Raw genomic sequence first — 18,104 nt, forward strand, 5'->3', positions numbered from 1 at the left:
CCAAGCTGAAATCAAGAGTCAGATGCTCAACTGACTGAGCCACCCAGACGCCCCTTCAGTTAATTTTTGTACAAGGTGAAAGGTTTAGGTCGAGTTTCCTATTTTTGTCTATACGGATGTCCAATTGCTGTAGCACTACCTGTTGAAAAGTTTCTTTCCTCCATCAAATTGCTTCTGTGCCTTTGTGAAAAATCAGTTGGATGTATTTGTGTAGGTCTGTTTCTGGGTCCTCCCTTCTGTTCCATTGTTCTAAGAATCTCTCCTCCCACCAATACCACATAGTCTTTATTGCTGAAGCTATACAGGTAGACCTAATATTTGATAGAGTCATTCTTCCTACTTCCTTCTTCTTTGTCAAGATTGTTTTAGGGGTGCCTGGGTGACTCAGTCGGCTGAGCCTCCAACTTCAGCTCAGGTCACGATCTCGCGGTTTGTGAGTTAAGAGCCCCGCATCCGGCTCTGTGCTGAAAGCTCGGAGCCTGGAGCCTGCTTCGGATTCTGTGTCTCCCTTTCTCTCTGCCCCTCCCCTGCTCACGCTGTCAAAAATAAATAAACATTAAAGAAATATTTTTTAAAAGATTGTTTTAGTTATTCTAGGACCTGCGTATTTGCATATAAGTTTAGAATAAAGTTCTAAATAAAGATATATTCCAAATAAATTTATTCTAAATAAATATATTCTAAATAAAGTTAGAATAAGTTTGTCTATGTCTACAAAGATCTTGTTTGGGATTTTGATAGGAAATGTAAACCTACAGATCAGTGTGGGAAGAATTGACATTTTTACTCTGTGAATCTTCCAATTCATGAACATGGTATGTTTTTTCATTTATTTAGATCTTTTATTTCTTTCACCAGGATTTTGTCATTTTCAATAAAGATCCTACATGTGTTTTGTTAACTGAATACCTAAATGTTTTATTTTCCTGAAGCTACAGTAAATGGTATTGGGTTTTTTAATTTTCAGTTTCTGCATGTTTATTGTTAGTATATAGAAATGTTATCGATTTTTGTGGGTTGATCTTATATCCTGAAAATTTGCTGAACTCACACGTGATGGAATATTATGCAACCAGTAAGTTGATGCTTATATTACCTATCTCTCTGCTCCATTCAGGGTGCATTTCTCTGAGTTAAACAGCTGTGTCCCATAGGAGTGTTTCCATTCTATTAAGTTCAATGATGTATTTTTTACTTTAAAGATATTTTAAAAATTTATTGAGATATAATTGACATATAACGTATAAGTTTAAGGTATACAATGTGTTGATTTGATACATTTATACATTGCAATATGATTGCCACTGTACTGTTAGCTAACATTTCTATCATGTCACATAATTATCATTTCTTTTCTGTGGTGCAAACAATTATGATCTAGTCTCTTAGCAGCTTTGTAGTTTATAATACAGTGTTGTTGACTCTCATCCTTATGGTGTTCATTAGGTCTCTAGGACTTATTTACCTACTGGCTCCAAGTTTGTACCCTCAACCAACAATTCCCCAATTCCTGCCCCCCCAACCCCTGGTGACTACCATTCCACTCTCTGATTTTACAAGCTTGGCTTTTTTAGATTCCACATATAAGTAATATCACACAGTATTTGTCTCTCTCTGTCTGACTTGTCTTGCTCAGCATCATATCTTCAAATTGCATCCGTGTTGTTACAAAGAGCAGGACTTCCTACTTTCTCATAGCTGAATAATATTCCATCGTGTGCATACCTATGGATATAAATATATGCTGTATCATAATATATAATATATTGCATTATAATATAGATAATATTCTATTGTATCTCTTCCTTATCCATTCATCCAGTGACAGACCCTTAGATTGTTTCCATATCTTGCCTATTGTGAATAGTGAACATGGACGTGCAGAGATCTCTTCAAGATCCCATTTTCATTTCCTTTAGAAACATACCCAGGAGAAGAATGTCTGGGTCACATGGGAATTCTATTTTTAATTTTTTGAGGAACCTCCATACTGTTTTCCATAGTGGCCAAATCAATTTACATTCCCACCACGAGTGCACCAGGGTTCCCTTCTGACCACATCATCACCAATATCTGTTATCTGTTGTTTTCTTTTTTTTTTTTTAATTTTTATTTAAATTCCAGCTAACATACAGTGTAATATCAGTTTCAGGTGTACAATTTAGTAATTCAACACTTCCATATAACAGCTGGTGCTCATCACAACTGCACTCCTTAATCCCCATCACCTGTTTCACCCATTCCTCTGCCCAGCCCCCCTCCGCACCTCCATCCTCTCTGGTAACCATCAGTTTGTTCTCAAGAATTAACAGTCTGTTTCTTGGTTTGCCTCTCTCCTTTTTCCCTCTACGACCATACAATGGAATATTACTCAACCATAAAAAGAATGAAATCTTGCCATTTGCAATGACATGGATGGATCTAGAGAATATAATGCAAAGTGAAATAAGTCAGAGAAGGATAAATACCCTATGATCTCACTCGTGTAATTTAAGAAACAAAACAAATGACCCGTTGTCTTCTTGATGATAGCCATTCTAACAGGTGGGAGGTGAATTCTCACTGTGGTTTTGATTTTCATTTCCCTGCTGATCTGTGATGTTGAACATCTTTTCATGTACCTGTTGGCCATTTGGATGTCTTTTTTGGAGACATGTCTATTCAGTTCCTCTGCCTATTTTTTAATTGGATTGTTTGGGTTTTTTACTATTGAGTTGCATGAATTCTTTACATATGTTGAATGTTAACCCCTTATAGGGTTTGCAAATATTGTCTCCCATTTGATAGGTTGCCTTTTAATTTTGTTCTTTTTTTTTTTTTTTTTTTTTTTTTTTTGCTGTGCAGATAATTTAGTTTGATCTAGTCCTACTCGTTGATTTTTAAAACTGTTTTAACGTTTTATTTATTTTTAAGAGAGAGAGAGAGGCAGAGAGAGGGGGGAACAGAGAATCCCAAGCAGGCTCTGCACTGACAGCAGAGAGCCTGATGCAGGGCTCAAACTCAGGAACTGTGAGATCATGACCTGAGCCGAAGTCGAATACTTAACTCACTGAGCCACCCAGGTGCTCCGTAACTTGTTGATTTTTAAAAATATATATTTTTACGTTCACTGTTCTTGTTTCATTTCTTCCCACTTAGGCTTCATAATTGCTTATTCTTTTTTAAGAATTGATTCCTGCATTGACCTCTAAGGAGCCTAAACATACTTCTTTTAAAGAATTTTTTGAAATTCGTCTGCAGTGAGTTTACTCCTTATTGTTGAGTTTGTTTTCTTAACATTAAATGTCTTCACTTGATTTGGAATGTTAGGGTCCCAAAGAATAATGGTTAGCATAATGGACTCTGATTTGGAAGGTGAGTTTCGAGGTCAATTGCAAGTGAGAAGCTGGTTCATGTTTCTGTTTTCTTTCTTCTATCTCTCCTGCTCACCATGCCTGTCTCAGGCTTTGCCCTCTGAGCCCACAGTCTGGAACTTAGGTGGGCATTTTGGGGGGCCTGCTCCAAGCTTATACGGGGGAAGTCAGACACAGGTTCCTGTGCAGAGAGGGTTCTCCTTTGGGTCCTGGAGGAAAAGTCATGCCTGTGCCCCATTGCGTCCTGCCCCCCAAAGTGCAGCTTCTCACCAGCTTTGCTGGCTTCTGCCTCTGACCCCAGGGCTTCTGCCCCTCTCACAGCTTGGGGTTTTCATTCCATTTCTGCACCGCACAAATGTTGATCATGTTTTTGATTGTGACTTTGTCTTTTTTTGGGAAAGGGAGCTTTTTAATTTTTACCAACATATTTTGCTCATTATTGCTGTATTTCTGGAACCTGGGAGCCTTCATTCAAAGCATCGATATAAAACTATGACATCCAAACTCTAAAACCTTTGTATTGTTTCCTTCCCATCTGGGTTAAGGGGAATCCTGCCTCAGTCCAACAGGAGACCCCCGGGGGAGGTTATGGGCAAATATGGAGACTTAAAAAAATAAAGATGGGGTCTCTGTGCCCTGGGGCTGGTGGAGTAATGGGTAGGAACCCAGGGAAGAGCACAGGAAGATATATGGATTAATATATGTGCACACACACCCTTTCCTGTTTCCCCACTTGCTTAATAGCAGACAGAGAAGGTGGAACAGAGGTCATCTGTCACACCTTCCAGACTGAGGTCGGCTGTGATGCCCGCTCATTCTGTCGGGGCCACATCACCAGTTGGTAAAAATGGGAAAGTTAGAGATGGTCTGCCTTCCAGACCAGCCTTGCGGGTGGGACCCTAAGAGAGCCCCACGGCTGTTTGTTGTGAGGAGAACACCGCACCCCGTTTGTGTGGAGGGAGTAAGAACGGAGAGGAATTTCAATTTCTTGGAGGTTTTCAACATCCTTGTTGAAGAGTTCAAGAGGATTTACATCAAGGGCAAGGGTGGTTTTACGAGGTCTGATCCCTGCCTCCGGGGACTGACAAGAAAAACACGATTCATTCTCCTCATCACTGTGGCTCCAAATGTTTCCTAGCCTTCCGCCTCAGAGGAAGTCATTATTACCTTGGATGGAGCGTTCAACGAGACAGGCTGGGATTCAAGTGATTTTTACTTGCTGGCCACGTGTGATCTTGAGTAGTATGGGTGGAATTGTGCTCCCCCAGATTTAGGTGTTGAACTCCTAACTTGTAGTACTTCAGAACGAGATCTTACTTGGAACTGGGGCTGCTGCAGACGAAGTGAGTTAAGATGAGGTCATGCTGGAGTAGGGTGGGCCCGTAATCCAGTATGACTGGGGTCCTCATAAACGGGAGAAATTTGGAGGCAGCTGCCTCCAGGAAGAACGCTGTGTGAAGACAAAGGCAGAGGTCAGGGTTATGCTTCTACAAGCCAAAGAACCCCAAGGATGTCCGCAGACTGCCGGAAACGAGGAAAGAGGCACGGAACAGATTCTTCCCCACCGTCTGCAGAAAGACCTGAGCCTGCGACCCCTTGGTCTCTGACCCCTGGCCTCCAGAACAGTGCGACAACACGTGTCTGTTGTTTGAGCCCCCCAGCTGGTGATACTTTGTGGTGGCAGCCCAAGTCACCTCACCTCTTGGTTTGAGTCTTCTTGTCTGTAAAATGGGAATGCGGATAATAGTAATCCCTACCTGTGGCAGAGAAAGTGATGGTCCCCGAACTTTTTATTTGTTCCCCGGCATTTCCGAGCGCCCCCTGCAGTTTGGTGGGTGCCACGTGACTCGCATTTGCCAGTGGCCTGTGGGCCGAAGCGGCGGAGAAAGGCCAGCACGTCACCCTCCAACCATCTTTTTCTCTGCCTCAGCATCCAGGTGGCCTCCAGCTCAGTTGGCCAAGCCACAAGATCAAAGCTTGCTTGGTCACTGAATGAAGGAAAGTTGCCCTGGAAAGTCACATGGACACATAGCAGGCTTTGCGCAGGTGGAGAAATAAACCTTTGTTATGTCAGTCCTTGAGACACTGGGGATTACCACACTACGACCTAACCTATGCTGACTCATACACCACTTCTAGAATTGTTGTGGGGTTTGAATAGGTCACTATGTGTAAAAAACAAACAAACAAACAAACAAAAAACTAAAGCAGTGCCTGGCCTGTAGTAATGACTCAATACATGTTAGCCAACATACTAGCTGTGTGACTTCAGGCAGGTGCTCGACATCTCTGAGCTTGTTTCCTCATCTTCAAAACAGGAGCAATGACAGCATCGCCTGTGGGGATTGTTGTAAAGATGAAATAAGATACCATTTGTAGGGGCGCCTGAGTGGCTCAGTTGGTTAAGCGTCGGACCCTCGATCTCCGCTCAGGTCGCGATCTCCTGGTCGTGGGATCGAGCGCCGCGTTGAGCTCTGCACTGGGTGCGGAGCCTGTTTAAGATTCTTTCTCCCTCTCTCTCCCTCTGCCCCTCCCCCGCTCACGTTTTTTCTCTCTCTCTCTCTCGAAACAAATAAAACATTTAGAAAAAAAGATACTGCTTATAAGAACTTGGGCCAGGGGGTGGAGTGTGTTCATTCTCCTGCCTCTGCTCTTCAGGGCTGCCTGGTCAGTCCCCTTGCCCGTCTGTGTCTATCTGAGGCTCCCGTAGCAGGAATGGGCCAGCCTCCAATGACCCTTCCCTTCCTGATGTGAATGTATTGGGCTCCATTCTTGGGGGAGTCATTGTTCAGAGCATCTGTTCTTTGTTTTGTAAATCTTCCCACAGCTCCCCTTCTGCCAGGCCTCAGATGGGGATTTATGCCCTTGCAGACCAGGGATCAGACTGTCAGCTGCGTGCTCAGCTGCTGCCTCCCCTGAGCCGAGCCAGCCCGCCCAGGCCGTGGACGTGGGCTCACAGGACCTTGGCTCTTGCCCTGATCAAGGCAAATCAGCTTTCCTTGTCGTAAGGAAGGCGAGGCCTAGGGGACGTCTGCCCCATGTGCAAGGTGAGGGAGCGTTTCTCTTGGAACAACGCAGCAGGGAGGGCAGGAAGACATCAGGGAACCTGCAGACTGAGAGCTAAGGGCTGTGACCAGTGCTGATGTTAGCACTCAGCCAGAATCCAGAGCAAAGCAGAGACATGCAGCGACGGCCTCTGGGAAGCTGCAGACAGGCCAGGTCAGGTGTCAAGATTTCTCTTTGATGTAAAAAAGGAAGAGGAGAGAGATAAGGCCATGATTAAGAACAGCTGGGTTTTCATTAGTACTTAACTGATAACTGGATGTTTGTACTTATTTTTATAGTGTCGTCTTGTAGCCCATCGTACCTTAATTGACCCTGCAGGTGACGGAGGTTCTCCCAGAATCCTCTGGGCCCTTCCTTCCTTCCTTCCCTCCTTCCTTCCTCCCTTCCTTTATTCAGTTATTTATAAGTAAACTTTATGCCCGACCTGGGGCTTGAACTCACGACCCCAAGGTCAAGAGTCTCATGCTCCACATGACTGAGCCAGCCAGGCGCCCCACTCTGGGAACTTTTAAATAACGGATGTCCAGGCCCCACCCCAGACCAGTTGAGTCAGTCTCTGAGGACAGGGGGAGGGCAGTGCTTCTCAAAGTGTGGCCCAGGGATGAGCAGCACCAGCAGCACTTGGTAAAATGCAAATTCTCAGGCCTGACTTGGGCACTAACCGCAGTGCCTGAAAATAGGCGGCCTGTGTTAGCCGACTATGCCCATCTCAAGTGACCTCGAGGAGAAACCAAACCAAGAAGGACCAGAAAACCAGTTAAGCAGAGGCATGCAGGCAACATTTTTTAGCAATCAGGTCTGTTAGAAACATAATATATTAAGATATATTATGGAGGGATGCCTGGCTGGCTCAGTCAGTTAAGCATCTGACTCCAGGTTGGGTCATGATCTCACAGTTTGTGGGTTCGAGCCCCGTGTCGGGCTCTGTGCTGACAGCTCAGGGCCTGAAGCCCGCTTCGGATTCTGTGTCTCCCTCTTTCTCTGCCCCTCCCCCACTTGTGCACGCTCTCTCTCTCAAAAAAAAATGAATAAGCGTTCAAAAACATTAAAAAAATTTAAAGATTATGGAAAATGTATGTGACTATATGGAAATCAGTAAATCTTAATTTTTACAACTGAACACATTATACTCTGTGATGCGCAATTGCATTTTTGGAGGATTGTTTGCAAGCATGCATAACCTCAGACAGCCAATAAAGCATTTACTAACCTGTTCTGAGGTTCGCTTTTTTTTTTTTTTTTTAGTTGACACGCCCTGACCCACTGAGTCAGAAACTCGGGTTAGGTCCAGAAAGCCGTGTTTTTTAGCAAGCTGTCCAGGAGATTCTAATGCATATGAAAGTTTGAGAACCAGTGGGTGATTTTAATGTGTGCCCAGAGTTGAAAACCACTGGGTTAACTTAGGGAGCTCTATTTTTGTTGTTACCTAAGTAGTAAAAAGGTGATTGTTGAGTTTAGTGGCTTCATCAATGGTGGCTTATCTCTTCCCTGCTGAGACCCAGAGTTCGGGTTGAAGGTATCTGGTCTCTACTTCCTGTCTGGGAAGGGAACATGACCTTGCCCATTCTTTGCACATCTACATACAGAAGGGAGAACAAGGCAAATATTGTCACAATTAATATCCCTTCACAATCTGTCCTATTACTAACAGCAATATCAGAAGAGGCCAGCCCCCAAACCTGCTCTGCATCCTTGACCAACTGTATTTTGAGACTTTACTGATGGGCACAGAAGTCAGGCACAGTCTCGCCTCGCCACTGCTTTGTGAGCTCCATCTAAGCCAAGTTGATGCCCTGCAAACATAAGGCCTTTTCCTTGGGTCTTGGCCCATTCTTCACAATCCTAATCCTGGAGGAATTAATTTCTCATTTTGGAGTAATAGAATAGTTGTGGGAAGTGGGTGGAGTGGGAATTTCTAGGAATCACAGCTTTTTTTTAATGCACTTTCTCTCATTTTCAACCTAATGCTTCTGTTCACCCTCCCGGATGCTGTCTCCAACAACGGGTAATCTGCTTTGTCTTGGGTCAACACAATTAACACCCGTGTCCTTCCAGATTAAACCTGAACACTGCAGCATCCTTCCGGGTTAAATGAACTGGAGGATAGAGTCCGGATGGAAAACCCCATAACCCTTTTGTCTACCCTGTCTGGAAGGAGAGGTGTGTGTGTGTGTGTAAACAACTACAACATGTCCCATGATCCTATTCTTCTCTCCATCTGGAGAAATCTGGGACCCATATGAGCCAGCTCCTGCCTCATGAGGGGCCACAGAAGAGGATAGAAACCAAGGGCAGGTGGATGCTTGCCAGAGGCTGCTGTCAGCTCCAATGGGCATGTCTCTCTCTGGCCCATCCCTCTTGATTTCTAAATACATCAGTCACATGTACATGCCTCCCCTCCCCCCCACCCCAGATGCGCTCTGGTCCTCACTAGGTTATTAACTACCCTCCCCATTCTTATCCATCTCTGCCTTTCAGGGCTCCTGCTGGCAACACCGTGGAGTTTGTCCGTGGCTTCTTCCAAGTCTGCTGGGCTAAGGGAGATGTCTTGGATTTATTAAAATCAGCCCCATATTGGAGCCAGATGCTTCACAGCAAATGCTGTGGTCGGGATGAAGTGAAGAAACAAGTGGGGCAAACACGGAGGCTCCAGCGACCAATGACAGTCTCTTCCTGGGCCTTACTGAAAACTCTCCTTTCTTGCTCCTTCTCTCCTCCCAAATCAAACATTTGCTTACCCATTTTTGTAAACTTCCGCGTCTCACTCTGAGACCAGCAGACCGATGTTTGCTGGGCTGTTTCTTCCAAGCCCTCTCTGTGGCCGGGGGCAAGGCAGACGGAACACCGGAGTCCTGGCAAGGGCGAGCCGAAGGCTTCGCTGCAGGTCACAAAACAAGTGCCGGCCACAGGGGGCAGGGTGGACCTGGTAGGGGGCAGAGGAAGCGGGCAAACACTCAGGCTTTGCTCCTTCCTAATGGCAAAAGTTATACGAATAATCAGAACAGGGGCGCCTGGGTGGCTCAGTCAGTAAGCGTCCAACTCTTGGTTTCCGCTCAGGTCATGATCTCATGGTTCATGGGTTTGAGCCCCGCGACAGACTCTGTGCTGACAGGGTGGAGTCAACTCGGGGGTCTCTCTCACCCTCTCTCTCTCTGCCCCTCCCCTACTCACCCTCTCCCTCAATAAAGTTAAAAAAAATTACAATTAAAATTAAAAACAAACAAAAAAATTAAAAAATAATCATAACAGTATTTAGTCATGGTAATCACAGTAATGGTAATGATAAATCACGTGAAGAATTGTACTACCATGTCATTTAGAGCTTCCCAACATCCCCTGATCAGGTGCTTTGGCGTTATTATTATTATCCCCATGTGTACTTGAATGTAGAAATCCAGAGATGTGTCCATGAACCAGAGACAGAAATGGGATTTGAGCTTGGGCAGCCTGATTCCAGAGGCTACAGCCTTTTTTTTTTTTTTTTTTAATTTTTTTTTAACATTTTATTTATTTTTGAGACAGGGAGAGACAGAGCATGAGCAGGGGAGGGTCAGAGAGAGGGAGACACAGAATCTGAAACGGGCTCCAGGCTCTGAGCTGTCAGCACAGAGCCCGACGCGGGGCTCGAACTCCCGGACCGAGAGATCATGACCTGAGCTGAAGTCACCGCTTAACTGACTGAGCCACCCAGGAGCCCCTTTTTAAAAAATTTTTTTAACGTTTTATTTACTTTTGAGACAGTGAGAGACAGCTTTTTTTTTTTTTTTTTTGAGAGAGAGAGAGAGACCGGGGGGGGGGGGGGGCAGAGAGAGAGAGTCCTAAGCAGGCTCCGTGTAGTCAGCTCAAGTCCAACGTTTAACCAACCGAGAGCCACCCAGGCGCCCCCAGAGGCCACACTCTTAAAGGTCAAGTGACAGATGTGAGGAATACATGCTTGTTAAAGTAATTGGTGAAAACTCAGATAAGTAATTTACTGTCCACAGTTTGGTTTATGTGTTTCCAATCATTTCTCTGTGCAAACGTGTTCACGTTATAGAGAATATTTTCTGTTAAGTCGAGTCATATGGTTGGTACTTGCTGTTTTACAGATTACTTTTGTCATGTAATTTTCCTAAACATCTTTGTCATGAAAAAAAAAATCTTCTGCATGCTCATTTTAGTGGCTGCAGAGAATCCCATTTTATGTGCAACCACAGTTTATTTGACCAATTCTCTCTTATTCAACACTTAAGTGGTTTTCCGGGTTTTCACCATTGTAAGCAATGCTTAATGTCCAACAACATTAAATCTTAGCATTCAGCCATAGTTATTGCCTTAAGATAAACTCCTGTACTGAATCTGCTGGATGAAAGTGTAAGAAAAAAGGTTAAGGTGTTTGATACATATCTCCAAACTTTCCTCCTACAGTCTCCCATAGGATGAACGGAGGTTTCTCCCCACCTTCTCCAGCACTGGGTTTTTACTATTTAAAAAACACTGTTGCGGGGCGCCTGGGTGGCGCAGTCGGTTAAGAGTCCGACTTCAGCCACGTCACGATCTCGCGGTCCGTGAGTTCGAGCCCCGCATCGGACTCTGGGCTGATGGCTCAGAGCCTGGAGCCTGTTTCCGATTCTGTGTCTCCCTCTCTCTCTGCCCCTCCCCCGTTCATGCTCTGTCTCTCTCTGTCCCAAAAATAAATAAACGTTGAAAAAAAAAATTTTAAAAAACACTGTTGCTGGGGTGCTCGGGTGGCTCAGTCTTTTGAGTGTCCAACTTCGGCTTAGATCATGATCTCAGGGTTCGTGGGGTTCGAGCCCAACGTCGGGCTCTGTGCTGACAGTGTGGAGCCTGCTTGGGATTCTCTCTCTCCGTCTCTCCCTGTCCCTTCCTGACTTGTGCTTTCTCTCTCTCTCAAAATAAAGAAACTTAAAAAAAAAAAAAAAAAGAAAGAAAGAAAGAAAATAAAAAAACATTGTTGCCAATGAAAGAGGTCAGTGTTGTTTTGGTTCACATTTCTTGGCTCTGCTGTTTGAGATTTATTCCTGTGTTTGTTATGGGCTGGTTTCTGGAGGGCAACAGTGACCTTTCATCTAGGAAACCGGCACGTGCTATTTCCTTGTGTCAGCTCCACGCCGCTGGCATGAAAAGCCTAATTCTGGAGACTCTGGTCCCACTGCCTCTTTCTTGCCCACGTCAGGATCCCATGAGCACTGTTCACACAGGCAGACAACATCTGCAGGGATTGCCCAAGGCCCTAGACAACCGGGCCAATGAATGAGTCCCTTTATTCATCCTGTCACCAAAGAGAGGGACGAGCGGGCTGACGGCCCTGCACTCACAGATGTCCCCACAACGGTGCGGCACAGCTATTCTGAGGTCAGGCTCTAGAGGCAGCAAGACCCGGGTCTGCAACCTGGACGTGCCGTCGCTTCACTCCTGCGAGCCTTAAATTCATTCAGCAGTAAAACGGGTGATAATCGAGTGCCCGTTTCACAGGTTGGGAGGGGTGGCCAGTGAGATCCCGCAAAGTAGGCACAGGGCACAGTGCTAGCAGAGAGAACATGCTCCAAAATCTTCATCGTTATGATTCTCAGTCAGTTGTGAGTATCTGCGGGGGGGCGGGGGAGGGGGAGCTTCGAGGGAGGTTTTTGGGTGAGAAACAATAATACAAATGTTCACTTGCTTGGAATGTTCACGGACACTCAATCAACCTTGTCATTTCTGGGAAGAGAACTCATCAGAAGTCCATTTTATTCTCTTTATTCCCACCTGTGACCAGGCTCTTAACATAAAGGGTGACATTTACGAGGCCTTCCTATGTGCCTGGCCCCTTACCCATAGGACTTGACTTAATCCTTACAGTAACCCCATGAGGTACATACCATCCCTTTCCCCATTTTACAGATGAGGAAGCTGCAGCACAGACAGGTTGAGCGCTTTGCCTGAGGTCACACAGCATGGCGGAGCCAGGATTTGCGGACAAGCAGGTTGGCTCCAGATTATACTCTTGTCCTCCAGGCTACACAGATGCTGATATTTGCAAAGATGGTGGCATCTCTGACTCTTTGGGAAAAAGTGCCCAATCTCACTTAAATTCCACTTCAGCGTATGCTCCCAGAGTTCACAAGTGTACCTGCCGGGGCCCTGCCGGTAGCTCCTGGGACAGGCACTAAACCTCCCGCAGCCTGAGAAAAGACACACAGGGATGGGCTCTGAGCCCTCCAGCTCCTACCACTTTGTGCCTCTCTGCTGGGTCCTGCCCTGGGGGGAGGGGGGTTCAGTGACCAGAAGTTTTGGCAGGGTCCTGCATGAGCCTTCTCCTGCTTATGTCCTCAGGATGCCACTCTGTCCCCACAGCCACATGACCACGGGGCTCTCCAGGCACAGTGCTGAGAAATCACTAAGCCAGCCATAGGACTGGGGTCTGGTTACTCTGCTTCTATGTCTGAGATAAAGTGCCCTGCAGGGGCGGTCCTGGACCTCTTGAGAAGACCTGTAAAGCTCCCTCGGGAGCCGTTGGTACAGATACGGAGCGAGTAACTTACTGCTGTCAATGGCAGAAAGTTGCTGGTGAGTTACACTTGAGCCGGCGAGGCCCGGCCACTTCAACTTGGACATTCCCGTCAGTCATAGGCAGCGGGGTGGGGGAGGTACTGACACAGACATGGAGTATTGATGGTGGGTTTTATTTTTCCCTGACTGGGAATTTTTGGGTACAGATGGTTACAAAGCCTCATTGGAGCTGTCAATGAATTTCTTTTATTGGAAAGTATGAAAGCAAGTCATACTGGGGTGCCTGGGTGGTTCAGTCAGCGAAGCATCTGAGTCTTAGTTTCAGCTCAAGCCATGATCTCGTGGTCTGGGAGTTCAAGCCCTGCGTCAGGCTCCACTGACAGCATGGATGGAGCCTGCTTGGGATTCTCTCTCTGCCTGTCTCTCTACCCCTCCCTTGCTTGCTCTCTCTCTCAAAGTAATAAAAAATTAAAAAAAAAAAAAAAAAGAAAAGTAAGTAACACCAAATCTGCCCTGAAAAGTCGGACGTGGGACGTCTGTCCCCGTGGGGATGGGGACTGTGCTTTCAATTTTCTACCCTGCAGTTCGACGTGGGGTCTGGCACACGGCGGGCACGCAGCCCACGTTTGTTGGGCTCCGCTATTTCTATCTCAGCAAGGTCCTTAAACCTTGCCGAGCCTCAGTTCCTTTATCGGTGAAATGGGGAGATAATTACCATGTAGTTGAGAGCACTTAGGAGGGTTCAAAAGGAGATCATGAGCAGACACCCAGAACAGGGCCCGGGTCATAGCAGGTGTGCAGGAAACGTTTATCAAATGGCAGTGCTACCAAAAGTTGGAAACGACCCGAGGGGGCCATCGACGGATGGACGGATAAACAAAACGGGTCCATCCACACAGCGGACTATTCTTCAGCCTTAAAAAGGAAGGCAGTCCTCACGCATCCTGCTTGGATGAACCTTGGAAACATGATGCTCAGTGAAAGAAGCCAGATACCGAAGGCCTCATACTATGTGGTTTCATTTACATGACATGCCCAGAGCAGGCAAATCCATAGGGACAGAAAGCAGATCTGTGGTTACCAGGGAATATGGGGCTTCCTTCTGGGGTGATGAAAACGTTCTGGAGTGAAAGAGTGGTGATGGCTGTACCTTAGGCATGTACTAAGTGCCACTAATAGTAAGTTTGATGTCATGTGTATTTTGCCACAATAAAAAAAAAAAATGGAGGCGTTTATTCTAAGTGCTTCTTAAACTTCATCACCATTCATTCATTCTTTCCGCAGTCACTTGCGCAGGGTCAGGCCCAGTGGGAGCCGATGCTGAATGAAGCCTTTCGCTGAGGCTTCATCACCCGTGAAGGACAGGAAGCGGGCGGCACACTGACATCTATAAGTAAGCTATCGGGAGCGCTGCCCTGTAATGGGTTCCTTGGACTCTGCTTCCATGGGCCAGGCTTGACACACGTCTTCCCAACTGTTCCTCTGCTCCCCAGCCAGGCGGGACACGTGTCAGGAGCAGTGGGCTCCAAGCCGAGGGTGAGCACGCCTCTGTTTGGGGCCGGGGCAGTGGGGAGCAGCACCCACCGGGCACTGTTCTGAAGGCATTGACTGAAGCCCAGATCTTCTTGGTTCCCTAGCCTCAGTCTCTCCACTCACCCAGACGGAAGGCTGAGGCCATGTTCTCCTGGAAGGGACGCTGCTTGAAGAAGTCACCACCGAGCAGGGAAAAGAGAATGTTAAGGCGCAGAAGGGGAATTCGTGAAAACTTACAAGAGGAAACAGGACCCACCCCTGTTCACTTACCCAAACTCTGAGAGGTGCTCCATGGGGCATCTCGGGGTCGGTCTCTGAAGCTCAGCTCTGGTTTTCAGTATTTGTCCTGAGGACAAATGATAATCTCTACTTAGGGCTCCCTTCCAGCCTTCATAACATCGGTCTATTCACTGACTAACTGAGGCACTCAGCAGAGGGCGGGCATGGGGTGAATGGCCTCAAGTAAACGCAGTAGCTGTTTGTTCAGTGCTCGTCATGAACCAGGCACATGACATGCATCCCTGTCTCTCATGTTGATATTGTCCCCATTTTACATGTGAGCAACCTAAGGCCCAGAGAGGGCAACGCACTGGTCCAAGGTCACACAGGCAGGACACAACGCTGCTATTCAAGACTGGAGAGCAGACTCAGGGGGCAGACTTGGAAAAGTGGGCACTTAGAAGAGGGGTCGGGCTTGTTCTGTGTGACCCCAAGGGGAAGTCTTTGGTTCTGTGCTTGTGTGTCCCTGGCATTTACGTGGCCTGTGGGGTCTCAATGGATAGAAGCAGGAGACTTGAGGCAAAGGATGGGACAGAAGGGTTTGTGAGGGTGAAGGCATGGATTCACACACATCCTGACACTGCCGGTAATGTCAGCTGTCTGGGCCTCCCTCTTCTCATCTGTAAAATGGGATACAGTGATCACAGCCAGCCCCTCTGCTTCACTCTGGCTTTCAGTGGTTCCCTAGCTTGAAGGATCAAGTCCAGTCCCTTCTTACTGTTGGCCTAGAGGCTCCTGCGCATTCAGGCCCTGCTCTTCTCCTCAGCTGCCTGTCTCATCAGAAGCAAGCTGTCTCTTGGGCCACAAACACTCCAAATCCTCTTTGTCCTCCGGGCCCTTGCACGTGCTGCCTCCTGGGTTAGTCACTCTGTTGAGCTTTCCTGGGTGAGAGAGAACGGGGTGGCATTTGAACCCAGGCACTGGGGATTGCCACGCTGATCATTGCGAGAGCACGCCCCAGGGGACCCGTGTACCCCACAGGTGAGCATCGCCCACCGTGCACATCTGAGACAAAAAAAGTTGAAACCTTGCCGGGGAGGGCAGCTCTGGTGTGGACTGGACACGGGTGGCCCCATCCGCCCTCTAGGTGGGCAGAACCACCTGTCTTCTTCCTCACTGCTTAGTCTGGCCCCTGTTCAGGTGGGGAGCAGCTGCTCCCGGGCCGGGTGGACAGGAGAAATCCAGGTGGGTGCAGAGAGAGAAGGCCATCGGGTGGTTGATTTCAGGGTTCTGACCAGGCAGACAGAGGCCAAGCCCGTGGTTTCCAGAATAACCGGCTTATTCCTCAGGTGTAAGGAGTGTTAAGGAGCCCGGGGCAGGCATTGCTGGGAAATGCAGCTCAGACCCCAGCATGCAACCGGGACTTCAAGCTGGAGGTTGAAAACGCAAAGGCCTATGGGTCCCGGGGAGCAATTATAATGAATGGAGTCACAGCAGTGGCCCTGTTGGCCTGCTGCTTTCTCACTTTGGACAGACATGGATACACAGAGATGTCCCAGTTGGAGGTAAAATAGAGCACGTGCTGTGCTAAATGCTGCCTTGGCGTTGGAGAGACCGGGGGCGGGGGGCGGGGCGTGGGCCCTGGCTCTTCTCTCCTTGGAGGGGTGCCTGCCTTCCCCCAGCTGTAGCCCTGTGTCCCTGTGGGAGTGAGGGCCCCACATCACCCTGGAGCAGGTGCTGTCAGATCCCTCCCCACCCCCACACACCTCGCTCTGCATACTTACACTATGCTCTGGAGACCTCCAACTGCCTGCATCTCTAGGCCTGACAGGCATGTTCCAGAATTCTGGAATGCTCTTCCGCCAGCAGGGCTGTGCTGGGGAATGAATACTTCCCCAAAGCAGCCTTCAGCCAAAGACTGACAAGCATTGGTATAGGAACAGTTCAGGCTCCCTTACCCTCCCCCCTCTGGTGGAATTAGGCACCTGCTTTAAACCGTTTCCCAGAGGGTTTCTGCTCCAATAGCCCAGGGGAGTAGCTGGCCTAACAGTGCGCCCTTCACTGGCTGTCTCGCTCTCCTCCTCCCCTGCCGGCTGTCAGCAGGTCTCTAACGCTTGTCTCAACATCAACTCCAGGCGTTACTCAAACCAGGACACCTGATTTTCAAGAGAAGCTAGAAATCTGGGGGCGCCTGGGTGGCACAGTCGGTTGAGCGTCCGACTTCAGCCAGGTCACGATCTCGCGGTCCGTGGGTTCGGGCCCCGCGTTGGGCTCTGGGCTGATGGCTCAGAGCCTGGAGCCTGTTTCCGATTCTGTGTCTCCCTCTCTCTCTGCCCCTCCCCCGTTCATGCTCTGTCTCTCTCTGTCCCAAAAATAAATAAAAAACGTTGAAAAAAAAAATTTAAAAAAAAAAAAAAAGAAATCTGGTGGGGGTTTTTCGTTTGTTTTTGTTTTTTGTTTTTAAATAAAACCCCTTACTTTTTAAGTGTTGGCTTCTAATGTCAATTGTTAAAAACAAAACCAGACACTGCATGGGCCACTTGTCCGCAGGGTAGATTCGGTCCGTGGTCAGCAGTGTGCAAGGCGATGCGTGCACCAGGCCTGGCCTGAGCCTGCACGCCCCCTGAGTTCTTGGACGCCGTGGCCGTGGTTATCCTCATGGGTGTTCTCTTTAGCAACTTGGCTGTCTTCCCCCCCTGCACCTCATGAGGATGTGCCCTCCTTGCTGTCACTCTCCCCACGCCCCTTCCTTCCTCCCTTCTTTCTCACGGCCTGATTTTCCTGGGCAAGCCTCTCCTGCTGGGCCTTTACTACTTGCTTGTTCTTCCAATAAACTGCGCAGCAGCGTTTAGCGAGGGGTTTACTAGCTACTAGAGGATTACATCTCCAGGGAACCTGTTTACTGTTGGTAACCTTTGTCCAGCTGTTTCAGAAACGGCTCCTTTAAGACTTACCTCCAAGCTCAGATCAAGAGTGTCCTGTGGTGTTTATGCGTGGCCTGCTCCCGCAGGGTCCCCACTCTCTGTGGGGGTCACCACACCTTTTGGGTAATGCTGCAGAGGCCCTGCAGGTGTGGGCTGAGTTAAGGAAGCCAAGGGCTAAGGGTTTCAGGTGACCAGGAGGTTTTACAACAGTAGCGTAGATGCCTTAGGGCGTGAACTTTGACCCACAGTGCCCTGGAGGCTGCTATGATCTCCACAGACCAACTCTTTTGCTTCCGCCCTGCAGCTCCGTGAGAATGGTGCCGAAGGTGGGCTGGGGCCCTGAAGCTTGTTCCTGAACGTTTTCTTCCCACCCTCTTCACCCACGACCTTCTCATCTGCTTATCATGGCTTTTAGTCCTATATGCACACATTTGCAGGTTTCCAATGGCTACAAAGTGTTCTGTAGAATGCCAGAGTCTTGAAAATGTTGTTTGGTAAAAAAAAAAAGTTTCCATGA

Source organism: Lynx canadensis, chromosome D2, assembly GCF_007474595.2.
Source record: "Lynx canadensis isolate LIC74 chromosome D2, mLynCan4.pri.v2, whole genome shotgun sequence".
In the NCBI taxonomy this organism is placed as follows: domain Eukaryota; kingdom Metazoa; phylum Chordata; class Mammalia; order Carnivora; family Felidae; genus Lynx; species Lynx canadensis.